The sequence below is a fragment of the Canis lupus genome, chromosome 6, assembly GCF_011100685.1.
Source record: "Canis lupus familiaris isolate Mischka breed German Shepherd chromosome 6, alternate assembly UU_Cfam_GSD_1.0, whole genome shotgun sequence".
Lineage (NCBI taxonomy): Eukaryota > Metazoa > Chordata > Mammalia > Carnivora > Canidae > Canis > Canis lupus.
In genome coordinates, this window is record NC_049227.1 from 42,536,549 (window position 1) to 42,562,737 (window position 26,189).

At 46.1% G+C, this 26,189-nt stretch overlaps 1 long non-coding RNA gene across 2 annotated transcripts in view; it reads right to left on the minus strand.

Moving 5' to 3' along the window:
• Positions 1–744: 744 nt before the first annotated feature.
• The window catches only part of LOC102153976, a 38,769-nt gene continuing 13,324 nt past the window's right edge, over positions 745–26,189 (minus strand). Inside the window, exons 3-4 of one of the 2 annotated variants that reach the window (XR_005361020.1) lie at positions 8,093–8,165; positions 745–1,224 (exon numbers count right to left, since the gene is read on the minus strand). This is a non-coding gene — a long non-coding RNA (uncharacterized LOC102153976). Of the gene's footprint in view, positions 1,225–7,394; positions 7,985–8,092; positions 8,166–26,189 lie in introns of those variants that run through there. The other variant, XR_005361019.1, reaches the window with a different exon arrangement.

The window sequence follows — 26,189 nt, forward strand, 5'->3', positions numbered from 1 at the left end:
GTGGGGGTCGCTGCCCTGTCTCCCCAGCCCCCTCCCCTCTTTGATTCTCTCGCCCTGGGATGCTGCCCCTTTCACCCTTCTGGCACAAGCACAGATGCGAAGCCATTCCTTTGGCTCCCCTCTGCACAGCTAGAGCCAAATGGAACTTTCCTGAGTTTTTCCTACTTCCTGCTATGGGAGAAAATTAGGGAAATAAACACAGAAAACACTAGAAATATAAAAACGTCCTGGTTGACAAAGTGCAGGATTCTGGTTCAGTCTTCAGAGCCTGTAGGTTCTATCTGGTTTCCAGTACCTTCTGAGACGTCTGCAGTTTTGCTCCCGGTGCCTGGCCTGGATCCCCTGCTTCCTGGGTGCCAAGCTTCCCTCACTTTACCTGCTTTCCTCCTCCTCCCGCCCGCCCCTGGAGCTAGAAACTGAACCCCAAGACCTCCCAGCCATGACCTAGAGAAGGCCACTTTTCGGGGATGGTTTCTTCTGTAGAATGGGAAGAGTAATGCTGTGGCCTCTGAATCCTGTTAAAATATCGGTGTGATGGGCATCGGGAACTTTCAAACTTTACGCCAACCTAAAAGAAATGGGACGGTGTGCAGAGTCAGGTCCTGCCCCAGAGCCAGAATGACAAAGAACCTGAAGTAGGGGGCAGCAGGGGCTGTTGACACAGCTGGGATCTGCAAAGGTCACCCTTGCCACATCAGGTCACCCTTGGGGAGGGGGGAAGTTGTGATCTGATTACAGACAAAGAGGGTTTTAATGTTTTTATTCAATTTCCAGTTAGTTAACGTACAGTATATGTTCAACTAAACAAAGACCGTTTGGTCTCCTGACTAACGGGTTGTAGATGAGGCTGAGAGTGAGGAGCTGGGCCACCAGCGGACAGGGCTCTGGGAGCGTCTTGTCCTGCTTGGTGTAGTGGAGCGGCTGCTCAGCGTTGGGTTACAGCAGCCATCGGCGGCGGGACCCTGGCCCCCATTGGGGGACGCTGTCTGGGGGAGTCACAGACACCCATTAAGTGAGTACACGAGTACTTATTAACCACCGAGGCAAGAGCCTGGAGGGGAGGCACAGGGTACCACAAAAGTGCGTAATAGATTCCGGGACGATCGGGTGGGGGTGTCAGGAAGGCTTCCCTGAAGGGCTGTTTGATCTGAGAACCAGTTGTGATGCTGTTTTGGAATGTTGGTGAGGTCCGGAGCCCACGGCCGAGAAAGAGTCTTGAGACGCCTTTGGTGAAAAAAAAAAAAAAGGTGATTTTATTAAAGGTCGGGGGTCAGGACCGTAGGCAGAAAAAGCTGCTGCCCTGGGCTTGCGAGGAGGAACGGCCGGCGAGTTGGAGGAGGTGAGGAGGACGCGCGGGGCTGGAGCGACTGGGATGCGCTGAGACCGGGGCTGGGGGCTGCGGAGCCAGGCCGGGCTGTGCGGGGCGAGCTGGGGTTGCTTTTCCTTCTAGGAAGGCGTCAGGGGCCCGTCGGGAGCTTCCGGGAAGGGGGCGCGCTCCTGTGCAGTCCTCGTCCCGGGTTGCGGGTCCCAGAGAAGCTCCCCTTTGTTGCCTCTCGCTAGTGCCTGTTTCCCGGGTCACTGGTGGCGGGCGGGTGGCGCTGGGTCGGGGCCGCGGTGGGGCCCTCGCTCGGTAGGCGCCCCCCGCAGCGCCCGCCCTTCGTGAGGTCACCGGGCCCCGGCGCTCCGAGCGGCGTCTGTAACCGCCGGGGGCAGCCATCCGCTCCTCCTTCCCCTTGGCGGAGGCGGCCGCGGGGGCCCCGGGGGGGGGGGCCCACGACCCCCGGGCTGGGGGGCAGCGCTGCACCCCCGCCCGCCTTCCGCTCCTTCGTCCGTCATCTGCGAGACGCTGCTCAGCGGCCTGCAGCCCCCGGAGCCGGGCGGCGCGCGTGTTCCTGCGGCCGCGGGAAGCCGGGCAGCGCGGCCCGACGCCGTCGGCAGGGCCCGGGCAGCGGCTGAGACCTGGCGGCGCTGCGGCCACAGCCCTCCTGCGCGCCCCGCGCCCCGCGCCCCGCGCCCCGCGCACGCGAACGGGAGGTGGGGGCCGGGACAGCGGGGCAGGGCCCATGACCTCACCGCAATGGTGTCCTACAGCCCAGCCAGCAGGAGGAGAAAACAAACACCGAAAAGTCCCCCAGCGCTCCCAGATGTCTGCTCAGGAAGACGCAGGGCTCCAGGCCACGGGCAGCCTGCCCGGCTCAGGAGGCCTGAACAGAATTCAAAATTCCAAAGATTGCTCAACATTCCTTTGACCCCAGGAGTTGGGGTTTGGCAGGAGGTGCTGGAAGCTGGGGACTCAGCGCCTGTGAGCCTGCCATATGGCTCAGGACTGCCAGGGAAGAGCCCCTCCCGCCTGCAGGGGGGGGACTGGGGGGCGGGGGAGGGGGGTTGCTAGAGAGACCCCTGCGCTCCCGCCCTCGGGCTGAGAGAAGAGTGAGCTCTGGTGGGGCTAGAAGGAGGAACGGGAAACCTGCGCACTGGGCCCAGGTTCTCCCGCTCTGGTGCAAAGACCTGTTTTTTCAGCTCTCAGGTGCCACGGGGCTAACCCACTAGGGTCAACTTTCTATGCCCACTAGGAAGATGAGCTCCCTCTCTCCAGCTCTCTGAGAACCTTGGTCCAAATGTCCCCTCTTCCGGGCAGCCTGTTCCCTGCCTGGATTGGGAGCACTTATCACCTTGTGGCTCACATTAGAGTTGTCTCTCTGTCTGCTCTTCTTTACTAAGGACGAAAGGTTCTAGAAGGCAGGAGCCTTCTGGGTCCATGTCGATATAATTCTGCAGGACTCAGCTGGCACAAAGCTGTGGATGCCAAGATGTTCCCTGCAGCTTCACTTACAATAGCGGAAAATGGAGAGTTATCTAAACGTTTAAGACTTAGGGGTTTGATTTAATACTTTAGAGCGTACCTATACAAATGCAGTAAAATCCTACCCAAATGTGATACGTGTGGGGATGGAAATTAAATTGTATTAAGTGTGGAGTTGCATTTTGGAAAACAATAATGGGGGGAGGAGTCTATATTATCACAAAAGACACAATATGAAGATGTTGAAAATTATACTACACTCAGCACTCTGTCCACTGAAGTGAGAAAAGCCCCAAAGGACCCTGAGGCTATCACTTCCTAACCTCACCCACCTCATCCTCAGAAGGGAAGGGCAGCGGGTGGCCAGTTTGAGAATGAGGCCTGGGAGAAAGGAAGCCTACTGATTACATCCAATTTTGCATACTCACTGAATTTGACATGTATTTTTAATGAAATACTTTATATGAATGTGTGTTTCATATCCTTTCTTATTTAGCATTATATCTTAAGCAACAATCCATCTGCTTATTTTCAAACTGGTCATTATTGTAAATGTCCCTGTTTTTTTTTTTAAAGTCTTATCTTTAACTTCCCCCTTATCCATGGGGTGCAATTGCTAGGTCAAAAGGTATACACATTGGGGTGCCAGGGTGGCTCCGTCAGTTAAGCATCTGACTTGATTTAGGCTCAGGTCATGATCTCGGAGTCATGAGATCGAGCCCCGAGTTGAGCTCTGAGCTCTGTACAGAGTTTGCTTGAGATTCTCTCTTTCCCTCTCCCTCTGCTGCTCGCTCTCTCTCTCAAATAAATACTTTTTTAAAAAGGGTATAAATATTTTAAAGATTATTGAAATATATTTCCAAATGTATCTCCAGAAAAGTTGTTCCAAATTACACTCAGTAGCCAATGAGTGTTGCTTGCGGCCCTGTCCACAGGTGGCTTAGCTGCTGTTTGAATGAGTGGACAGCTCTGAGAACTGTATCCAAAGGTAGAATTGATGGGGATCCATGATTGCTGGAGTGTGGGAGTGTAAATCATGAAGAGTGGATGGCATTGAGGTTCTTGTCTCAGGTGTGTGTAAAGATGGGAAAGCCTTTAGCAGAGACAGGGAAAGAAGGAGGGGAATTGGAAACCAGAGAATAGACATTCAGTTTGGGAATACTGCATAGTTAAACAAACACACAAACAAACAAAAAACTATGTGCAAGACCCAGAGGATAAACAAGCAAAAACATTTCCCCCAAAGAAAACATGCAAATAGTTAAAGAATAACAAAGTATCAACCTCATCATTTCATGAACTAAGATTCATTTGGTTGAAAATAATAGAAATGTTAAGTTTTACAAGTTCGATTAAAGAGGGAGAATTAAGGGAAGATTCACAAAAGACTGGAAGAGCAGAGAGAGAGAGCTATCACCAGATCCTCACACATTGACAGGAGTCACTCTCTGCTTTTCTCTACAAGTTAACCTTATTCCCTCTTGGACTGGCCTCATTCTACGTGGCAGGAAGCATGGCTTCCAAGAGCCCCAAAGGTCATCTCTCACAGCTTTGCCTCCAGAGAACTACTGGGACTTGCTCTCACTTGTCCCAAAGTCAAAGACCCTAAGGAAGGGCTCTTATTCACCCAACATGGTCCAATAACCAAGGCCTAGAGTGAACTATTGTGACTGGGCACCTTAGGTCGGGTATCCTTCTTGGGCTAATAAACTGGGATCAGGATTTGGAGGAGAATGAAGCATGTATATGAACCACATGTTTAGTGGGGGGAAAAGAACTCTCCTCAGAAGAAGGGGGATGCAAAATGATGTATAGTCACCAGATTCTTGTGTTTCTTTCCATACAAGCTATGCCCACAAATTGTCCTCTCTTACCATGGGCAACCTTCCCCAATGGGATATTACTCAAAGTCATCCGACTTCCTCGTCCCACTCCACGTCCAGAACCTATGGGATGGAAAATCTTTTTTTCCTCTGATAGTTTTTTAGTTTTTCTTGTGTATTCTCGATGTTCTGCAGATCTAAACATGGATAGATGAGGATTTGTTATTTATTCTACTCAGTGTTCAGAGGGCACTTTCTGTCTGAGGATTCTGGTTCCTCCCTATTATCTCTTCAGTCTTTTCCACCATTTACTCCTTTTTTGGAACCTTTTCTTGGTTTGAGCTTCTCAAACTCTTCCATGTCTAGTAATTGCCTTTTCATATTTTCCATTTTTCTTTTTTTTTCCCTCTCTCTCGTGCTGAGTTCTGGGTGAATTCCTCAGCTCCATCTTCCAAAGCACTAATTGTTTGTTCAACTCCACTTGGTCTAGAGCTTCCCCCATCTGTTATTTTTATTTCAAGTATGGGATTTTTTTTTTCATGTCCGTTGTTTCTAATAGTTCCTCTTCTATATCCGCTAACTCTCTTTTGCTTCTTCCTTCATCTTTTGAGGATTCTAAACACGCCCACTTTATAATCATTTCCACCTTGCTCTACTGTTTTCATCCAGAGGGAGTTCATCTCCTGTCAAATGCTTTTGTTGGCAATCTTTCTTCACTTTAGTTTTCCCTGTTTCTTTTGTGCTATCCATGGAGATGTTTATCTTCTTTTGAAATGTATCTGAATCTTTCTATTTTCCTGTTTTGTATGTCTCTCTTTCCCTGGAGAGGCAGTGTGGAGTCCTGGGTAAGAGCTCAGGTTCTGGAGGTGGCCTGCATGCCTGTCTTGGCTCTGTGATTCAGGGGCTGTGTGACCTCACGCAAGGGTTTCTTCACCTCTCTGAGCCCTCATTTCCCCAGTTGAGAGGATTGAGTGAGCCGGTGCACATAAAGCTCTTAAACGATGCCTAGAACATAGTGAGCGCTTAATACACGTGAGATGTTGTTTCCACATGTTTGGAGAAAATAAGTGAGTTTGGGTGTGGATAGAAGCAGTGCTCAAAGCATTAACTCTGAGGACCGTTTGGTAGCAAGTACAAGTCCAGGGTTCCTGAGTGTGTTTGTTCCTCTTGCTCAAGTCTTCTCATGGCTCCTCATGCTCCTGTCCTCTTTGGGTATGTGATTCCTGTAGTCACCAACCACTTCCAACACATGTCATGTACAATGCTGGTGGGAAGTAGGGTTACTGTTATAAATGCTACCATTTAGATGGGTGAAAAGGAGGTGACACACAGTGGTCACTGGTCCAGCATTTAAACCACAACCAGCTGGACAGGGATGGTGAGGTCAGAGCTGTGGTTGGTGAATATCACTGTGTGTTGGCAAAGAGTGAGTTCCTTGGTCACCAGGCTGACTCTTCATGTTTTGCCTATTGATAGTATCTCCCTTGCCCACATCTGCAAGACCCTTCATAAGCAGAGCAGTGGAGAGGATTCTCCACCTCATAGCTATCCTGCCTCACAAATCACTTCCTGCTGTCCAGTTACCTGAGAAATACCTCATCATGGAGTTGTGAAATGATAGAAATTTCTGGGGAATTTGGTGGAAAAAAACTGATTCTAAATCACATCCCACATCTACTGTCTTTCTGTGTCTTTTCTGTGTCTGGGAAGTGCTTGGGAATCTGTATTTTTAACAATCATCCCAGGTGGTTCTTATCATCATGAAAATTTGAAAAAAAAGAAAGAAGATTTGAAAAATAATTACCTTAGTGGTTGAACAATCACACACCTGAGTTTGGCAGACTTGGGCTTTATAGCACTGCAACCCTGAAACACTTGCTTCTTCTGGGCCTACACTACATGTCTCTCACAGCACCCTCCCAACGGCTATGAGAAATCATCAACGTATTCTCTCATCCTCGTATTCTTTTTTTTTTTTTTAAGTTTTATTTATTTATTTATGATAGACACAGAGAGAGGGAGAGAGAGGCAGGGACACAGGCAGAGGGAGAAGCAGGCTCCATGCCGGGAGCCTGATGTGGGACTCGATCCCAGGACCCCAGGACCACGCCCCAGGCCAAAGGCAGGTGCCAAACTGCCGAGCCACCCAGGGATCCCTCATCCTCGTATTCTAGTACTGAGTCTCCCAAAGTGTAAGTCTGAATGACACATGATCTGAGTCCTACGAGCCACTGGAAAATAATCTAACTGACTGGCTTGATAACATAAAAACAGGAATGTGGGGCATCTGGGTGGCTCAGTGGTTAAGCTTCTGCCTCTGGCTCAGGGCGTGATGGTCCTGGGATCGAGTCCCACGTCGGGCTCCCTGCATGGAGCCTGCTTCTCCCTCCGCCTGTGTCTCTGCCTCTCTCTGTGTGTCTCTCATGAATAAATAAATAAAATCTTAAAAAGAAAATTCCACACCCCAGTTCAGGTTCCAGTTTCTGTATTTCTTGTAGTGGTAAGTGACAGGAACACAACTCAAGCTAATTTCTGCAAAAGAGACATTTATTGGAAGCGTCACCCAGCCAGAAGATCAGGCACGCAGCTGACCAATCCTGCAGAGACTTCTCCCTGCCCCTCTGCCTTGCTTTTCTCTGTGTGTCAGTGTCATTCTCTCCGACAGGCTTTGTGCTGATGGCAGAAACATGCCCCTGGCAGCTGCTGTGACTCACCTCTTTCCGCACCAATACCGAAGGATAGGGTTTGTATTCTCTAATCCTAAAATTTTTAATTACAAAGAAAGGCTCTGAATGGCTTAAACTGGTTGGGGATCCGACTTGATTTTGGACTACCTGTTTATAAGGGAGGAGAAGATGCATTTCCCAGAAGAGTCTTTTCTGGGTATACAGAACAATAGATGTGCTCTGCCCAGAAAATCAAACAAATGCAAATTAAAATGGCATTAAATCCCACCGGAATGAAATGAAATGAAGATACCCAATACAGTTTTATTGCTGGGCTAACAAATCACTAAAAAACTTAGTGACTAAGAATAACCCAATGTATTCACTTATATTTCTATAGTCAGAAGTCCAACATATCTTCTTGGCTAAGATCATGGTGTCACCAGGGTCGTGTTCCTTCTGGAGGGTCTAGGGGAGAATACTTTCCTTGCCTCTTCCAGCTTCCAGACCTCTCCCACATTCCTTGGCTCATGGCCTCTTCCTTCTTCAAAATCAGCAACCTAGGGCTGAGTCATTCTCACTCAGCTGTCTTTCTGGTTCTCTTCTGCCTCCTTCTTTCACTTCTAAGGACACTTGTGATTATATCGGACCCATCTGGGTAATCCAGGGTAATCGCCCCATCTCAAGATCATCTGGGAAGCAACAATGCTCCTTTGTTATATAAGGTGACCTACTCAGGTTCCAGAGATTAAAGGGGACATCTTGGCACGAGGGGTGGGACAGTGTATTTTTCTACGTACCACAGCTGCTAAGAGTGTAGTGAGTAGATCCTCTCAAATTCTTCTGGTAAAGGTGTACATTTGCACAAAATTTCTGAAAAGAAAGTTGGTAGTTTGATAAAATATGCCTTAAAACGTTCATATTGGTTCTTTCAATGATTCTAATAATCTGTCCCAAAGAAATAATGCTAAATATGTGTGTGGGTGGAATTTATACACAAAAATGTTCATTACCACTCTACTTATACCACCAAAAAACTGGAAACAACCCTAATGTCCAGTGGCGGTAAGGCTAAGTAAACCATATGACATCCATATAAGGAAACATTTTGTTGACAGTAAAAAGTTTGTTTCTGAGAAGCTTTTAATGAAATGAAAATATTTGTGTGCCCTGTTGTTAAGTAAAAAGAGGAGGACGTTTGTACTTTCTGCTCAATTTTGCTGTGAACCTAAATCTGCTCAAAAATAAATAAATAAATAAATAAATAAATAAATAAAGTGGGGCGCCTGGCTGGCTCACTTGGTGGAGTATGCGACTCTTGATCTTGCAGTTGTGAATTTGAGCCCCATGTTGGGTGTAGAGATTACTTAAAAATAAAATCTTTAAAAATAAACAAATAAAATAGGCTCCTTAAAAAAAACAAAGTCTATTACTTAAAAACAAAAACCAGGAGACTCAATTTCTAGAAAAATGATCATGCAATCCCCATGTTCAACACCAAGTTTTACAAAATCTGGATCATTGTGTAATGCCTGTCAGAGCCTTTTTGTGCATTTTTTGCTTTCAGTGTTTGGAACTTTGTTTTGCCTTCTAGTATACACATTAAAATGAGAATAAAAAAGAGAAGATCATAGATATAATATGATTTAAGATATATATATATATGTATGTATTTTAAAAACCTAGAAAAGAGAAAGTTAATGATAATCGTTACCCTGTGGGTGGTGGGATTACGTGCAGGTGAATTTTCCCTATGTATCTAGCTTTGATTTCTTTCTAAATTGCTCCTTACATGCAGAGAATCAAGTTGATCATCATCCTTCATGCATGGCCACTTCTATTTATTTATTTGGTCTGTTTGCTGGTTATTTTGATAATGGAAAAAGTACCCCCACACCTAGCATTCAAAATGAAAGCACCCCAAAGCATACCCAGAACCTGAATCCCATATTTCTTTCTTTTTTTTTTTGTTCTCCTTTTTATATAGTTTTATTGTATCTATTGTGTGATTGCCAATACCCTTCCAAAGCCCTTTTCTTTCATTTTCTTCCTAAGAGTCTTAAGAGGAGGGAAGCATGTTTATTCTTAAAAAGAATTCTACATTCGAAAAGGAAAGGTGGATAGAATAGTAACTGACAAAATGCCCTTTTAACTATTTATTCTTCAAAGCATCCATAATCATTCCAGTTTTACCCTTAGTTCAGGAGTGATAGTTCAACGCCTGGGTTTGTGGTGATCAAATCCCACTCATGGTGAAGGCAAGTGTTTGAGGAATGTGGGACCTGAGCCTTTCTTATGGGGACACCCACTTTTGCTGGTCTCATTCTCTAGACTGTGTTAAGATGGTGTCAGGCCATTTCTGCCTCATGAAACACAGGTGACCCACCTGGAATCCAGATGGATAAATTCAAGGACAATAGCCCAAACTTCTTCAGGTCAAATTAATTATAACCCCCGCCCCACCCCACCTCGTCGCCCTGCTTGACATCCATGCTCAAGAATTTCCCTTAAAAAAAAAAAAAGAATTTCCCTTTTAGATCCCTGGGTGGCGCAGCAGTTTGGCGCGTGCCTTTGGCCCAGGGCGCGATCCTGGAGACCCGGGAACGAATCCCACATCGGGCTCCTGGTGCATGGAGCCTGCTTCTCCCTCTGCCTATGTCTCTGCCTCTCTCTCTCTCTCTGTGACTATCATAAATAAATAAAAATTAAAAAAAAAAGAATTTCCCTTTTATCTCTTAAACACTTAGTAAAAATTTCACCTGGAGACTTCTCATGAGCATCAGCTATATGTCTTTAGACCAATAGGTCTTAACCTAGGCATGAAGAAAACAAAAGATGGGAATCACTTGGGAAGCTTTTAAAAAATACAAATGCCTGGAACCAACCCCATTCTAAGAGTTTCTGTAGGGATGATACAAGAATTTGTTTTTTTTTTTTTTAAGATTTTATTTATTTATTCATTCATGAGAGACACACACAGAGAGGCAGAGACACAGGCAGAGGGAGAAGCAGGCTCCCTGCGGGAAGCCCGATGCGGAACTCGATCCCAGGACCCTGGGATCACGCCCCTGAGCCAAAAGCAGATACTCAACCACTGAGCCACCCAGGTGCCCTTGATGCAAGAATTTTAAAGTACTTCCCCAAAGGCCAGCTACGTACTCTTGGTTAAGAACCATAGTGTCAAACAAGGCTCATGCCTGTCTTTGTCTTTGCCAAACTCTTCAAGGCAAGTCCAGCTCCCCAGCTACCTGGCTTTTAGCCCTGTGTCTCAGGAAACAGATGTCCATCTTTTGTTTTCCTCATGCCTCCCTGAAAATTGACATTCACCTTCTGACTATCAGGAAAAGAGCCAACCGTCCTTGAGAGATGCTGGTGTTGGCTGTTTTGCATACTTTGGCCACAGTAGTTTCCTGCAGACATTTTAGATCTCTTTCTTTCTTCTGGCCAATCTCTGCCTATTGCTCTGTCTCTTTTTATCTCTCTATCCCTTCCCATCTCGCATTTCAGATTACCCTGCAGGTCAGCTTTGTTCTTTTCCCCATAGAACAGGCACCTGCAGGCTTCCATCCTCCACTTCTGAGACCTAAGAGGCAAAAGGATTTCTCTCTCTAGGATTAGTTTGAAAGATGCTGCAGAAAGACTTTATTTGAGAGGCAATTCAAGTAATGGCTTAGAGCAAGGGCTCCAGAGCCAGAGTTCCAATCCTGGCTGTGTGTAGACAAGCAAATTATTTAAACTCTTTGTGTCTCTGTTTCCCCAACTGTAAAATGATGATAATTATATCTACTCCACTGAGCTTTGGGGAAACTCAGTGAGCTAATGACACACTCAGAACAACTCCTAGTACGTGGTAACTATTGTATAGGTAGGTGACCATGCCCTCCCTCCATGGACGGCCCAAGAATGTTGTTGTTATTGTTTTTTAAAGATTTATTTATTTATTCATGAGAGACATAGACTGAGAGAGAGAGGCAGAGACACAGGCAGAGGGAGAAGCAGGCTCCATACAGGGAGTACAATGGGGGGACTCAATCCTGGGACCCTGGGATCACGACCTGAGCTGACAGCAGACACTCAACCACTGAGCCACCCAGGGGTCCCCTCAAGAATATTTAATTTGCTTTATGAACTCAACTCTCTGAAAGTAGAAGAGACATGATGAGCTCTGTTGCTGGACCTAATTCTACATGTATCAATATTGGTTTACAATGTAGAAGTGATATCAGGGAGCCCTTTATGGTACAAAAGGGACTTGGGCCAGTAGGACATATTTCGCCATGTTCACTTCACTTAAGGAAAGCAGATTTTGACCAGTTGGGAAATTTGCATGAGTCAGAAAGTTCAAAGGAGAATGTGGTTAAACAAGGACGTAAATCTCCAGAAATAAAATTCTCATTATACTATCACAGATTAATCAAGGAAGCATGCTTGGCCAGTCTCTCCTCCCCCTCCTTCGTATGTTTCATCCCCTTCCAAGTACTTTCCATATGACATCCCAAATTTGCCTTGGCCTTTCTTCTCATCCCCACATCACCCACCCTGCTCTTGCTCAGGCTACCTTTATTTTGCAGTGGAGCTGTAGCTTCAGCTCCCCAACTGGCCTCTTCCTGCCAGCTCTGCACCTTCCACAGTTTCAACGTGTTCTTTACCCTCTACACTGCAGCCAGAGTGATTGTTTTGAAATACAAATCTGATCGTATTCTTGCCATCCCTATCCCACTTCCACACCCTAAAACCACTCAATGGCTTCCTGGAGCTTTCAGGATAAAGAAAAACAGCTTTAACAGCCTACTGGGCTCTGCAGAGTTGGGCCATCACCTTGTCTTTCCAGCTCTACCAGGTCCACCTGCCCTGTCTCATTTTTTCCATTCACTGTTGTGGGCCTTTCTTTGGGCCCACGTGATCCTCAAGTCTCCCTGTGCCACAGGACATTTGAATGTGCTAGTTTCTTCCTGGAACACTCCTCCTCTTGCCTTTAAAAAAATAATAAACTTTATTTTTCAGAGCAGTTTTAGGTTTACAGTAAAATTGAGAGTACAGAGATTTATCATATATCCTGTCTTTCCCTACCACACACACACACATACACACACACACAAGCAGCCTCCTCTACCATCAAAATCCCACACCAAATTCCTACACCAAAATTCCACACCAAATGTACAATGGATTGTACACTTTTTACACTACACTTCATGAATCAATATTGACACATTACCATCAACCAAAGTCTATTGCTTACATTAAGGCTCAGTCTTGGTGTTGTACATTCTACGGATTTGCATAAATGTATAATTATAAATATCCACCCTTATGGTATCATACAGAATAGTTTAACTGCCTTAAAAATTCTCTGTGTCCTACCTATTCAACTCTCCTTCTGCCAGACCCTTAGCAACCACTGATTTTTTTCTTCTTCTTCCATAGTTTTTGTGCTGAATAGTATTCCATTGTCTGGACATATCACAGTTTATGTATCTACTCACCTACTGCAGGACATCTTGGTCGCTTCCAAGTTTTAGCAATTATGAATAAAGCTGCTATAAACATTTGTGTGTGTGTGTGTGTGTGTGTGTGTGTGTGGACAAAGTCTCCAACTCATTTGGGCAAATTATAAGGAGTGTAACTGTTGGATCCTATGGTAAGAGTATGTTTAGTTTTATAAGAAACTGCCAAATTATCTTCTCAAATAGTGGTGCCATTTGCGTTCCAACTAGCAAGGAGAGCTCCTGCTGTTCTGTACCCTCGTCAGCATTTGACATTGTCAGTGCTTTGGATTTTGGCCATTCTAATGGGTGTATAGTGGTATCAAATTGTTTTCATTTGCGATTTCCTAATGACTGTGATGTTGAGCATCTTTTTATATGCCATTCACCATCTGTATATTTTCTTTGATGAGGTATCTATTCAGATCTTTTGCTCATTTTTTAAAAAAATTATTTATTTATTCATGATAGACATAGAGAGAGAGAGAGAGAGGCAGAGACACAAGCAGAGGAAGAAACAGGCTCCACGCAGGGAGCCCGACGCAGGACTGGATCCTGGGACTCCAGGATCGCACCCTGGGCCAAAGGCAGGTGCCAAACTGCTGAGCCACCCAGATGCCAAACTGCTGAGCCACCCAGATGCCTTTTGCTCATTTTTTAAAGAGGTTTTATTTATTTGTTTGCTTGTTTGTTTGTTTATTTATTTATGAGAAGAGAGCATGGGGAGGAGCAGAAGGAGAGGGACAGACTCTGTGCTGAGCATGGAGCCCAATGTGGGGCTCAATCTTAACAACCCTGAGACCAGGACCTGAGCTGAAATCAAGAGTCGGTTGCTCAACCAACTGAACCAACAAGGCATTCCTCTTTTGCTCATTTTTTAATTGAATTGTTTTCTTCTTTCTTTTTGACCTCAGTAAACATTTCCTCTTCATCTTTTAGATACTAATTCAGTGATCCCTTTTTGCATCTTAGACTAGATTTAAAAAAAAAACAAAACTCATAAATTCTTAGAGTGCTTTGTACCTCTTCTTCACAGTTATCAGAGTTGCAATTTTACACTATTTGCTTGAATATTTGAATACCGTCTGTTTCCCTGAATCTGTAAGAGCAGGGACCACATCTGGCTTTGTTCTCTGGTAAATCAGTAGTGCCTAGTACCCTGCCTGACATGTGAGGGGGTGACAGGAGCATTTGCGGAGTGAGGAGTAAACTAATAACCTCGCTGAGAAAGAAAGTAGAGTGGAGGACGAGGGGTCATTTAAAGAAACCACTGCTAATACAGGGTGAGTCCAGAATTTCAAAGAGCATGTCTAACAGTGGGAGGAGGCAGACGGCCAAAAACAAATGCCAAAAAGCACAAACCTGTGAGGCTGGTGTCAAGAATACTAATGTGTAAAATGAGCTGAGCCTTCAACAAATGCCTAAGACCACAGAAAGCCTGATTTAGAAAATGATTTGGAGCAAGAAAAATAACAAGGAAGAACCAGGCCCCACACTTAGTGGAAGGGGCATAATTTTTTTAACACATAATGTTTTTCTCAAGAATAGTAATTCTTGGGGCATCTGGGTGGCTCAGTGGTTGAGCGTCTGCCTTTGGCTCAGGTTGTGATCCCGGGGTCCTGGGATCGAGTCCCACATCGGGCTCCCCTGCGAGGAGCCTGCTTCTCCCTCTGCCTGTGTGTCTCTCATGAATAAATAAATAAAATCTTAAAAAAAAATAAAAAGAGTAGTAATTCTCAAACTAGAAGTGTAAAGGCAGATTCCAGAAGAAGAATATCAAGCCTAAGATCAGAGAAGAGGTGTGGGAGCATCTGGCGAAATTACACAAGCTTCAGCTTCAGAGGAATCTCATCAGAACTTGGAGATAAGATTACAGAGCCACTGTCCATGAATTCTGAGAAATTTGGGAAAGAAGCCAATAGCCAGGGAAACACAAGATGTTTCTTAGTTTTCAAAAAGGGAAAGAATGTGCATTTGGGTTAAGTTTAAGTACCTCTGACTTCCAGACGTGACATTGATTCATGGCACAAACGTGAACCACAAGTGTGATGGGATAGTAGAGAGCGGAATTTCCCATCTTCCTACCTTGATAAGCTACCGTTTCAAGGACAGCAGCCAGCAAGGCGGAGGCAGCAGATCACCTCGGAGGACGCCCTTGTTCCTACAACCGATGTCACGAGTGAATGGTTCCTTCAGTCATACAGCTGTAGGCAGCAGGGTGCCGTCACCCCGACAACACGATGTAACTGAACGTTCCCGCTGGCCTACAGCTTGACAAACGCCGTTCTCCGTAGTTTTGGCCTGCCTCGCTGGTTGCTGGAAGCAACTGGACAGATTTGCACAGATACAAGGAGCCCGGGCCGAGAAGGGTCAGGACCCACCTCTCGGCCTTGAGGCTAAATACTGTTGGATGTTCTCGGGCTGAACCAGCCAAGAGCCCCCCACCTCCCAGAGGGCACCTAACGGCGCCCAAGGGGAGATGTCAAATGTCCCTTGATTATTTGCCAGCATAGTGTGTGGCTGAGGCTGATGCACCCTCCGCAGCCGAGGACCCGGAGGAAGAGCCCCGCGTGGCTCGGTCCTGTGTGAGCACGATGCGAGGAAGCTCAGGGCGCCAGAGAGCAGGGCTGGAGCGCGGCCTGGGTGGGGTGCGGCAGGTGCGGCCTGCGGTTCGCAGCTCCGGGGGCGGCGGGGAGCCTGGTCCCCCAGCTCTGCGCTCGCTGCACAGCGCACACGGGCAGCAGGGGATAGCGGTTTTCATTGAGTTGGTGTCCTGGGCTGAACAGTATTTCTCCCCCCCACCCCCTGCCCCCCAAATTCAGGTTTATCTGAAACCTCATAACATGAACTTATTTGGAAACAAGGTCAGGGTAGATATAATGAAGATGAGATCATTCTGGATTAGGGTAGGCCCTAAATCTAATACAACTGGTATTCTTATAAGATGAGAGAAGGACCCACAGAGACACCCAGGGAAGAAGGCCACGTGACCATGGAGGCAGAAATCATAGTGAAACACGACAAGCCAGGGAACACCAAGGATTGCTAAGAAACACCAGAGACTGGAAGAGAAGCATGGAACAGATCTTCCCTCAGAGCCCCCAGGAGGAACCAACCCTGCCAACACCTTGATTTCAGGCTTCTGGCCTTTTTTTTTTTTCTTTTTTTTTTTTCTTCTCGTCTTTCAGCTGTGAGAGAATCCACTTTTATTGCTTTAAGCCATCAAGCTTGTGGTACATTATTGTGGCTGTCCTAGAAACAAATTGATTTGGGCATGTAGGGATTCGAGATATGAATCTGGAAAGTAAGAAATGATTTGAATCTTATTTGAATTCCAGTCTGGTAAAACAAGTTATGCCAGTTCCAGATTATTAAGCTGTTGTCTTATCTGTTCTGATAAATCAAGAAAATGCTAAAATGACAACGTCTTAGAATATTTTTGTGGATAAACCAGAGAAATGTGGGTTAGATGATAGCCACAAGTATGAGAGTTTATTAGCTAGCTGAGCACTCTTTTGGACCGATTGATGTCGACCCACTGAAGATGGCACGCCTCTCGGTCCTTTATAGTGACTTGGATAAGACTTGGAATGTGTTCTTATTAAATATATAAGTAATATAGAGTTGGTAGGGATAAGATGAGAGATGGCAGATCCCACATCCAAATCAGTCAAGATATCTAGAATGAAATTTTATGGGGAAAAGATGTAAAGTTAGGGTTCAAAAAGTTATCGTGCAAAAGTGAACTGCAGGAGATCTGTATTGAGAACAACTCATATGGGAAAATTTCTAGACATTTACAGTTGATCCCAGCTTAAAAGGAGACAGCGATATGCCTTGGTTACTCAAAAAGGCAATACAATTTTAGACCACATTGATACAGATTCACTAATAACAATTAACTCTGTAATCAAGTTCCTTACCAATGGTTAAAATAATTTTCATATAAGTTATCAAAGTGTTTACTGGGGAAACCAGACAATTCATGGTTAACTTTGAGACATAAGAATGACGAGGTACATGTACTGGTGAGGGAAGGGTTCCCAAGGAAAATGCCCAGAATACAGGAAATACAAAATGAGCAGCCTTGAGATTCCCAACTGTTCCTTCCCAATGAAGCCCTTCTAGACTGAGCAGTCAGAGACCCTGGAGCCGACCAGGCAGGAGCTGCAGGCATGGCACTGTGCTGACCACAGGGTAGACTAGCAGATGAGCAACAAGACACGAGCAGAGGCACTGTCTGACCAGCCCAGACCTCACCAGCACTCTCCAGTCAACTAGATCAACTGATACTTTGCAAATCCAACACAACATCTGAAAGACTACTTTCTAACTTTTATTTAGAAAGAATATTAGACTTTCAAAAAAGTTGCAAAAGCATTCCTATACACCCTCCACCCAGCTTCCCCAAATGTTAACATCGTACACAACCATAGTACAATGATCAAAACCAGGATGTTAACATTGATATCCTTAGCTAATTTACAGATGCTATTCAAATTGAGTCAATTGGCTCACTCTTCTCCCTTTTCTGGTCCAGAACCCAGTCCAGGCTCTCACATGGCAGTTACTTGTCATGTCTTCTTAGTCTCCTTCAATCTGGGATAGTTTGTCAGTCTTCTGAAAGATTTTTCCAGAGTAAAGTTAACAAACTAGAAAATGTCTAGAATGGTGAGGGTCTGGAAAAGCAAGAACCCCAAGCAACTGTTGCCAAAACTGGAGCTGTCAGCCTCGAGTGGAGAAGTGTTAAGGGGGCACATTACTTGTCTTCAAAAGCCTGAAGGACCCTCACGCAGAAGATGGAGTATTCAATATTGCCCCAGGGGGTGGAAATAGGACCAAGAGGTGGAATTCCTATTAGGAAGATTTAGCTTGCTACTAGCCAGAATATTCTGTCAGTTAGAACTAACTAATCATACATGGGGCCTTGGCAGAACTAGGCAGGATCCAGGCAGAAGATAAGCCTGGGTGATGAGAAGCCAGAGAAAGGGAAGGGGGTTAGAGCAGGAACAGCCATGGGGCCGCTGGCAGGGTCCTCCTGCTTTAAGGACATCCGACTCAGCGGGGAGAGGAGAGCACACAAAGGTTTGATTGCCAGGTCTAGTTGAGTAGGTTAGCAAGACAACAGCAGGAACAGAGCGCACTTCCTCTAACAGGTTTGCTGCCCAAGTCCACTATTAACAGGCAGTAGGAGGATTTGCCCATAGCCCTCCCAGTAGACTGTCTGTCCAGCCTGCTCACTCTTGCAAGCTCTCTAACTCTCATGAGGAGGAGGGTGTCCCCAGAGGGGCAGAAATTATATTCTTAGGTCTGGGAATTTGGAGTCGGTGCAGAAACACAGGGGCCCCTCCTAGGGGGTATTGGGGCATGCTGGGGCCAGAAAGGTACCAGATCTGTGGCATAGACTCTAGTCTGGACAGTTCCTATGGCTTCCTGGCCTGAGGTCCTTCAAAGGATGTTAATCATATGTATTTGAAATGCATATCATTACTGAAAAACAAAGCCAACCAAGTGGTAACAAGGAAAAGCAATTAGTTAATGTGTAAGTTAAGATCTCACATGTCTGTTTTTCAAAACCAATCAATAGCCAAGATTTTTCTGCCAGGTTAGCTAAGCAAACATTTAGTCCACCAACATCCTCGTGAGAAAGTAGCTCATGAGAAAGTAGCTAATGACTGCATCACAATGCAGCACTGTCAATCCTGTGTTCTTGTCCATCTACCTGGCCGCAGATCGATGGTAGGCCTATCTTGCCATTCATCCATCCATCATCTGTCCTTCCAGCCATCCATCTACACCTCCATCCATCAAGCCAATATTTGTTTAACTTCTACTATGTGCCAGTCCTATGTGGGACAATGGAGGTATAACAATGAAAAGAAAAATCTTTCCCAGTCTCAAAGTGCTAGACGTTGAGTGGGACCTAGAGGGGGATGGAGGTAACAAAACAATGAAACCATCTCTGGATGAAACATAGACTTAACTAAGAAAGTTTGGATTTCCATTTATAACTCCCCAGTTGAGCAATTTCTACAGATGATTCAAAGTCATCTGTAAGGAGGGAGGAAAAGTTATTCGAATTGCCATAGGCAGGTTCAGATTTTATGTGACTCATGAGAAATTCGTGGGATTGGAATCAGAGTCAACGGAATTCAATTTAATGAATGTGCACTGAGAGGAAAGGGATCAATACCCAATACTTCAATACTACTTTCTCAGACCCAAGATTATGAGAGCCTCTCTGACAAGCTGACCTGAGGACCACTGGTGGGAAAGGCCCCCCAGAGCTGCCACCAGGAGGGGAGACAACTGTGAAAAGGTGACTTGATCGTCACCTTCCAACCCAGATGTGCTAGCAGGATGACCTGTGTGTAGAGGCCCATCTGTGGAGTTTTCTGGATTGTGACATGGAGAGCATGGGAGTGTTCTCCCTTGAAGAACCACCAGGGTCTGTGCAGAGATCCGAACTGATGATAGCATTACATCTGTGAGGGTGGGGAGCAGGGAGGACTGTCTGTGGTCCATGGTCAGTGCTCATGCCTCAGCTGCAGGCACTTCTCTTTTGCTCACGGGCCCCCAGAGATGGCTCACTTTCCCAGCCATAAACTGGAAACATTGCAATTCCCTTCTCAACAGAGTTCTTCAGACGCTTAACAGCTACATGGAGAAGCTATGTGGGCCAGATATACAACTAGAACAGGGATGTGTTTTGGAAACCAGCTCTGCCAGCATTTTCACAACCTTAGATGGGTAAGCAAGCATCACCTCCTACTAATTTCCACTTTGATCTTGGGTGAGAAAAGTTGTTGACAGAACCCGAAATCGTTTGTTGTTTTGCCCTACTTCACACAGTAATTTCTTTGCTTTTTTTTTCCCTTCCTGTTCTAACATTTCTAAGCCTAACTGTGCTGTAAACTAGGGTAACACAATGTACCTCATAGAGTGACTGTAAGAATTAAACAAGGTATCAAGTGTCTACTACTAAGGCAGGGCTGGCAAAGGTGCAGCATGCGCCAGAAGTCAATTTCCACCCCGGTCCTGTCTTGCTCCCATCCTTAGCTCTGATGGGGTCAAAGTACTCAAGACCAGCTCACCAGCAGGGGCCCTTAGGTGGCTCAGGTGGTTAAACATTTGCCTTTGGCTCAGGTCATGATCTCATGATCTCAGGGTCCTGGGATCGAGCCCCGCGTGGGACTCCCTGCTCAGCGGAGAGTCTGCTCCCTCTCCCTCTGTGCTCTCTCTCTCTCTCTCTCTCTCTCTCAAATAAAATCTTTTTAAAGAAGGGAAAAAAGAAGACCAGCTCTAAAGTTATTGAACACTTGTCATAATAAGCCAGGCACTGTTGCTATGTGCCCTTTTGTGTTAACTCATTTCATTCTCACATCAGCCCTATGGGATACACAGAGTTGCTACCCCCGTTTCACAGGAAGGAAAGAGGAGCACAGAGAAGTTCAGTAACCTGGCCAGCATCATACAGCTGGGAAACAGTAGAGCTGGTATACGCATCCACATGTTCCATTCCCAGAGCCCCTGCTCTCGAATAATGTATGATGATGCCTTGTAGTGTGTGTGGTAGAGACACAGACTCATGAAATGAAGGTTACTTCTTTTTTTTTTTTTGAGAGAGAGAGAGAGAGAGAGAGAAGGAGAAAGAGAGTGAGCAGGAGGGGGAAAGGGAGAGGGGAATCTCAAGCCAACTCCACACTGAGAGTGGGGTCTGACACAGAGCTCAATCTCATGACCCTGAGATCATACCCTGAGCCGAAATCAAGAGTCAAATGCTTAACCGACTGAGCTACCCAGACACTTGGAAATGAAGGTTACTTCTAATCTGTACCAAACCTTGGCCGAATGGTGCTTAGTTCCACCTGCTTTTCTCTGCCTTTCTAAATCATCTCAGTGATGTTTTAATCAGCTTGTCTCTCTTGATTTGTTTATGCTGCTCACCTCCTCGGGAGTAATTTGACGTTTTACACTTTAACAGTACTAAATGGTCACATGCTTATGAGAGAGAGAGAGGGAAGGAGAGAGAGAGAGAAACAAGATTAACATAATACCATGTATCGTAAATAGTAGCCTGGGTCCAGCTGGACATAAAAACTCAGGCCAAATTGAGGCAGGGCAGGGTCAGGGAGGAGGATCCTCTTTTGAGTAACATGTTTAGAAACTAACATTTTGCCCTCAAAAGGCACAGTGCAAAGTAAGAATTTCCCATGTCAAAGAAGCCTGGGAATGGTACAGACTGCAGCTCCAGATATGATGATCAGTGTGAAACAGAGAGGTCCGGCGTAGTTGGTGCCAAGGTAGAGGATGCAAGGAAGACAAGACGTATAAGCGTCACTGGAAATCCATGGTGCCAGGAGATGTGCCCAGAGGCACGAGGGAAGGGAGTGCCCAGGCCAAGGATGGGGGGCAGTGGGCGGCATTTACTTAAAGGGACTCTGCTGGGCTCTTCGCCTTGGTGTCAGAGACAGGGGTATCCTGGCTTTCATATAAACTGAGGTGAGCTAGCCCACACTTATGCTTCGGGCAGTGATCATGCCCCTTGGTGAGTATCAGGATGCAAAGATGAACCAAGGAGCCCCTTGTCATTGTTTTCAGACTCCCTGGTCATCGGAGAGCTTCTCCCTCCCCTCTGCTCCTCCCCCTGTTCATGCTTTCTCTCGCTCTCAAATAAATAAATAAATAAAATCTAAAAAAAGAAAAAAAGGTGAACCAAAGATCACTCCTCAGGAAGTTGACTGTCTACTGGGACAGATGGACCGGCAGGCATATGATGCCCATGCTGTGTAACGATTGCTTTTGTGGACCTGGGGAAAGAGGAGCAAAGAGAGAAAGCCAGGCCCAAGATGATGTCTGGGCTGTAGCTTGGAGCACAATGTGGTGATTTCCAGGTGGGTGGCACTGGAGGGTCATCATTCTAGCAGAGACACGGTATCAGCAAAGGCGCTGGGGTCTGAATGAGTTTGGCCCGCTCTGGGAATCATGTTGTTGCCTGGAGCAGAGGGTCTGATAGATGGGGTGGGCAGGGTGGGCAGAAGTCAGGTCACGGATATGGCCTTTAGTTTACCTTGAAGGTGCCACCTCCTATGATGGTTTGTGAGAACTTTGAAGGGGATGGACTTTGCCTGCCTGCATGCCACTGGTCCCTGGAGCAGGACTTTTCACTATTTTTTTCAAACGACAAGGTCACAAGCCATCAGCAAATGATGAAATCAGCTTAACTTTTTCAAACTATATTCTTAAAAAAATAATAATGAAATAGATCAGAACAGGGCTTTTCCAATGATCTGTCATTCACAAGCTGACTTTTTTTTTAAATTCCAATCTGTCATGGACTGATACTTTTGTAAACTGTAATAAAGCAATAAAAATGAATTAGTAGAAAAGGGATCATGCTCTTGGATGTCACAGCAATGTCAAATTGCTATAAAAGTTAAAAAACAAACAAACAAACAAAAAAATGCTTACTCTTGGGACACTTGGGTGGCTCAGTGCCTGAGCGTCTGCCTTTGGCTCAGGGAGTGATTCCGGGGTCCCGGGATCAAGTCCCACATCTGGCCACCCGCGGGGAGCCTGCTTCTCCCTCTGCCTGTGTCTCTGCCCCTCTCTCTGTGTCTCTCATGAACAATAAATAAAATGTTAAAACACAAACAGACAAACAAAAACGCTTACTCTTGAGTAGCTCTACTGAGAGGTCATTCACACACCGTACAATCCAGGCTTTGAAGTGCACAACTCATTGGTTTTTAGTATATTCAGAGTTGTGCCCTCACCACCACAGTCTATTTTGGAACATTCACATCATGCCTGAAAGACGACTTCCACCCATTAGCAGTCGGTCCCCTTCCCCTCCAGCCTCTCTCCTGCAGCCCTTGGCAATCACTAATCTACTTTCTCTATTTGAGATTTGTCTGTTCTGGATACTACATGCAAATGGAATCATACAGTATGTAATCTTTTATGATTGGCTTCTTTTTTTAGCATAGTGTTTTCAAGGTATGTTGACACTGTAGTACTGATCAGTACCTCAGCTCTTTTTATGGCCCAGTACCATTCCATTGAGTAGATCCAGTCCATCCTGTCGACCCATTCATCAATCGATAGACATCTGGGTTGTGCCTACCTTTTGGCTGTCACGAATAATGCTGCTGTGAACATTCACATACAAGCTCTTGAGTGGACATACATATTCCCTTCTCTTGAGTACATACACCCAGGAGTAAAGTGGCCAGGTCATAGAATTCTGTGCTTCTCTCTTTGAGGAAACGTCACATGTTTTCCCGAATAGCTGTACCATTTCCCATTCTCAACCAATTTTTTCACATCCTCATCAACACTTATCTTATAGCCGTCCTCGTGGGCATGAAGTGATATCTCTTTGTGGTTTGCGTTTGCATTTCCCTGATAGCTAATGATGTCAAGCATCTTTTCATACAGTAAACACTTACTCTTAATTTCTGCCCTTATTTCCTTCCTGGCTGGTGATAAGCAGTTCACAGTCCTCGCTGCAAACAACACTGGATTGGAAAATGTGAGAACATCTCACAGAAGGAGGTTAGGTGGTGTTTCAGAAAACGTTCATGTCAGTTACATCACGCGTATATGTGTCTGGGATTGAGATGTAAAGCGTATTTGTGTTTCTTACTCACGGAAAGCTTCCCCAGCCTCCATCTTCGTGGAGAGTGGAACAGCCTATCCTTGAAAGGGGTCACTGTCCTTCCAAACACATGTCATGGCCAAGTGCCACTGCCCCAGCCCTGGGAAAATCTGACCGGCAGCTTCAAAATACGAAGCTAATCAAAAAAGGTTTAAATCCCAAAGCAATTTAATTAATAAAATCAACCCACTCTTTTGAACCCAGTGAAAAGTTTAAAAGACTTTTTCTATTGTGTTTTAATGCCCAATTAATTTAACAAAAGTTTTTAATACCTGATGTTATTTCATGAAAATGTGATTGCTGCAAAGAGTTGGTTTGTTCTGAAGTATAAGCAAAGGCAGGTCATGCCCAGGTCTACCCCTGGTGGGAGTGTGTGTGCTTGGCACTCGCTTGTACATGTGTTCATGCACAGGTACATACGTGCAAACGTCCTTGCTTTAACGGATGGTACTGCTTATCCATATTCCCTGCAGCATTATTCACAATAACTAAGCAGTCCACTGAAAGATAGGTGGATTTTAAAAAGGTGATACACGCAAGCAGTGGAATGTTAGGCCGCCTAAAAAAATAAGGAAATCCTGTCACATGCTGCAACATCTTGGCGGCATCATGCTGAGTGAAATAAGCTAGTCACAAAAGGACAAATAATGTATGGTTCCACTTACACAAAGTACTAGGGTGGTCAAAACCATAGAGACAAAGTGGGAGGGGGGGCAGGCTGGGGGAAGGGGCATAGGGCACTGTCAAGCAATGGGCACAGAGTCTCTGTTTGGCAAGATGAAAAAGTGCCAGAGATCTGATACGCAACAATGTGAAAAGACTTAATACTGCTGGACTGTACACTTAAAGACAAAGGTGATAAATTTGATGCTATGTATTTTTTTTAAGATTTTATTTATTTATTTATGAGAGACACAGACAGAGGGAGAAGCAGGCTCCCTTCAGGGAGCCCGATGTGGGCTTCAATCCCGGGACCTGGGATCACGACCTGAGCCAAAGGCAGATGCTCAACCACTGAGCCACCCAGGTGTCCCACTCTATGCATTTTTTTTAAACCACAATTTAAAGTAAAAAATTTGTAAAAGATGATGCTAGTCGCAAGCAACATCACTTGACAGAACTTGGGTGTTGGAGCTCACACAATTGGCTGTAAAGCCCTGCTCTGTCCCTTCGGAGCTGTTGGGTGAAAACATCAAGCCTTGAGTGACACTTGCGTGCTTTCAGCAGGGAGGCAGCTGGTTCTCAGTGCTAGCAGGTGGGTCAGCTGGGAGTCAAGTGCCTGACAGGTTGAGGGGAATCCAAGGGGCTGTGACTTCCAGGTGCAGTATGCAACCACAGCCCCTTCCCATTGCACGTCTGTCTGCCTGTCTGGCTGTTGTCTGGTCTCGGGGAGCCAGTTGAGAGCACTGTGGTGGTAGTACCTGGAGCTCCCTGTGGTCCCCCCTCCCTGAGGATAGCCTCCCAGCCACTCAGGTCTGGGTTATTCCCTCTGAAAACAAGATCCTTGTAAATTCTCTGAAGACCTGAAGTATCCAGTCTTGGGGTTCCTTGTGAGAGTCTTTTACCAGCTCAGCACAGCTGCCTGCTTCATAGGAGGCAGTCAGAGACAAACTGCGGGATTTTAGGTGTGTTCCAAGAGCAACAGTGGGGACTTTCTGTACCCAGGAAAATTTCCCAGCCAGTCAAGGCCTCATCCCTTGGCTCAAGGCTTTGCCCTCATAAAACACACACATTCCTGAGATCATACTAATACTCTTACAATTAATTAATTTCACCGTTTCCTGAGCTTTTATATACAGAATATTCATCCAGACTTATCAGTGACTGTAAAGTGGGGTTATAATCTCTGCTTTTACAAATGAACATTTTAATGAGCACCTACTATACGTCAGGCACTATTCTAGGCTCTTCCTCCCAGGTTAGTTTTCTCTGTGTAGTAAGGGGTTCAGAGACCCCTTGATGCTATGTATTTAGCATCAAGACAGAGAAGACAGAGCCAGGTCTTCTACATGCGGTGCTTTTCCCAGAATCATTTTGCCTCCGTGTGAAACATCAGGGCAGGGAGCAGGGTTTCCTGGGAGCAAAGAGCACGGCAGAAAGGTCCCTAAATGAGGCAGGCCAGCCAAACGGAGGAGTGCACAGTCAGGGGTGGCAGGATAGGGGGCCACAGGAATGGGGAACCCGGGACTATAGTGGCCTCTGGGCCAACCTGCCCTGCCTGAGGAGCCCTCCCCGTCTCCTCCCTGGGCCCTCTCTCTGATGTCGCGGCGAGGTCACTGGCTGGAGAGGCAGACCGACCCGGACTCGAGTCTCCGTAAGCCTCAGCTCCTGAGCCAGTGCAGGGTGGATCATCAGAGTGCCCAGCCCTAGGTGGACATGAGGAGGCAGAGAAATGACGGACACCAAGCGCTCGACATCATCCTGGTGCGTGGTGGGAGCTCAGAAAGTGCGGCTCTGGGCGTGCTGGTCCTCCCCCTCATGGGTCCCTACCTCCTGACCCCCTTCCTCCCCCACTCCTGCTCCAGCCAAACCTCCACCCTTGAAAAAGCTGCAGGGAAGGGCATGAGCACCGGGGGTGGGGCGGCTGGTAGGGACAAGGGAGCGGCAGGGCAGTGACAGTCTCCACAAGCTCCCTGTCCTCCCTGAGGAGGCCTGGCCTTAGGGACCAAAGCCGAACTCCCGCCTTCCTGGTCACTCCACCAGCATCTGGGCATTCAGCAGGGCGTCCCAGGGCCTGTCCCATCGTGCGGA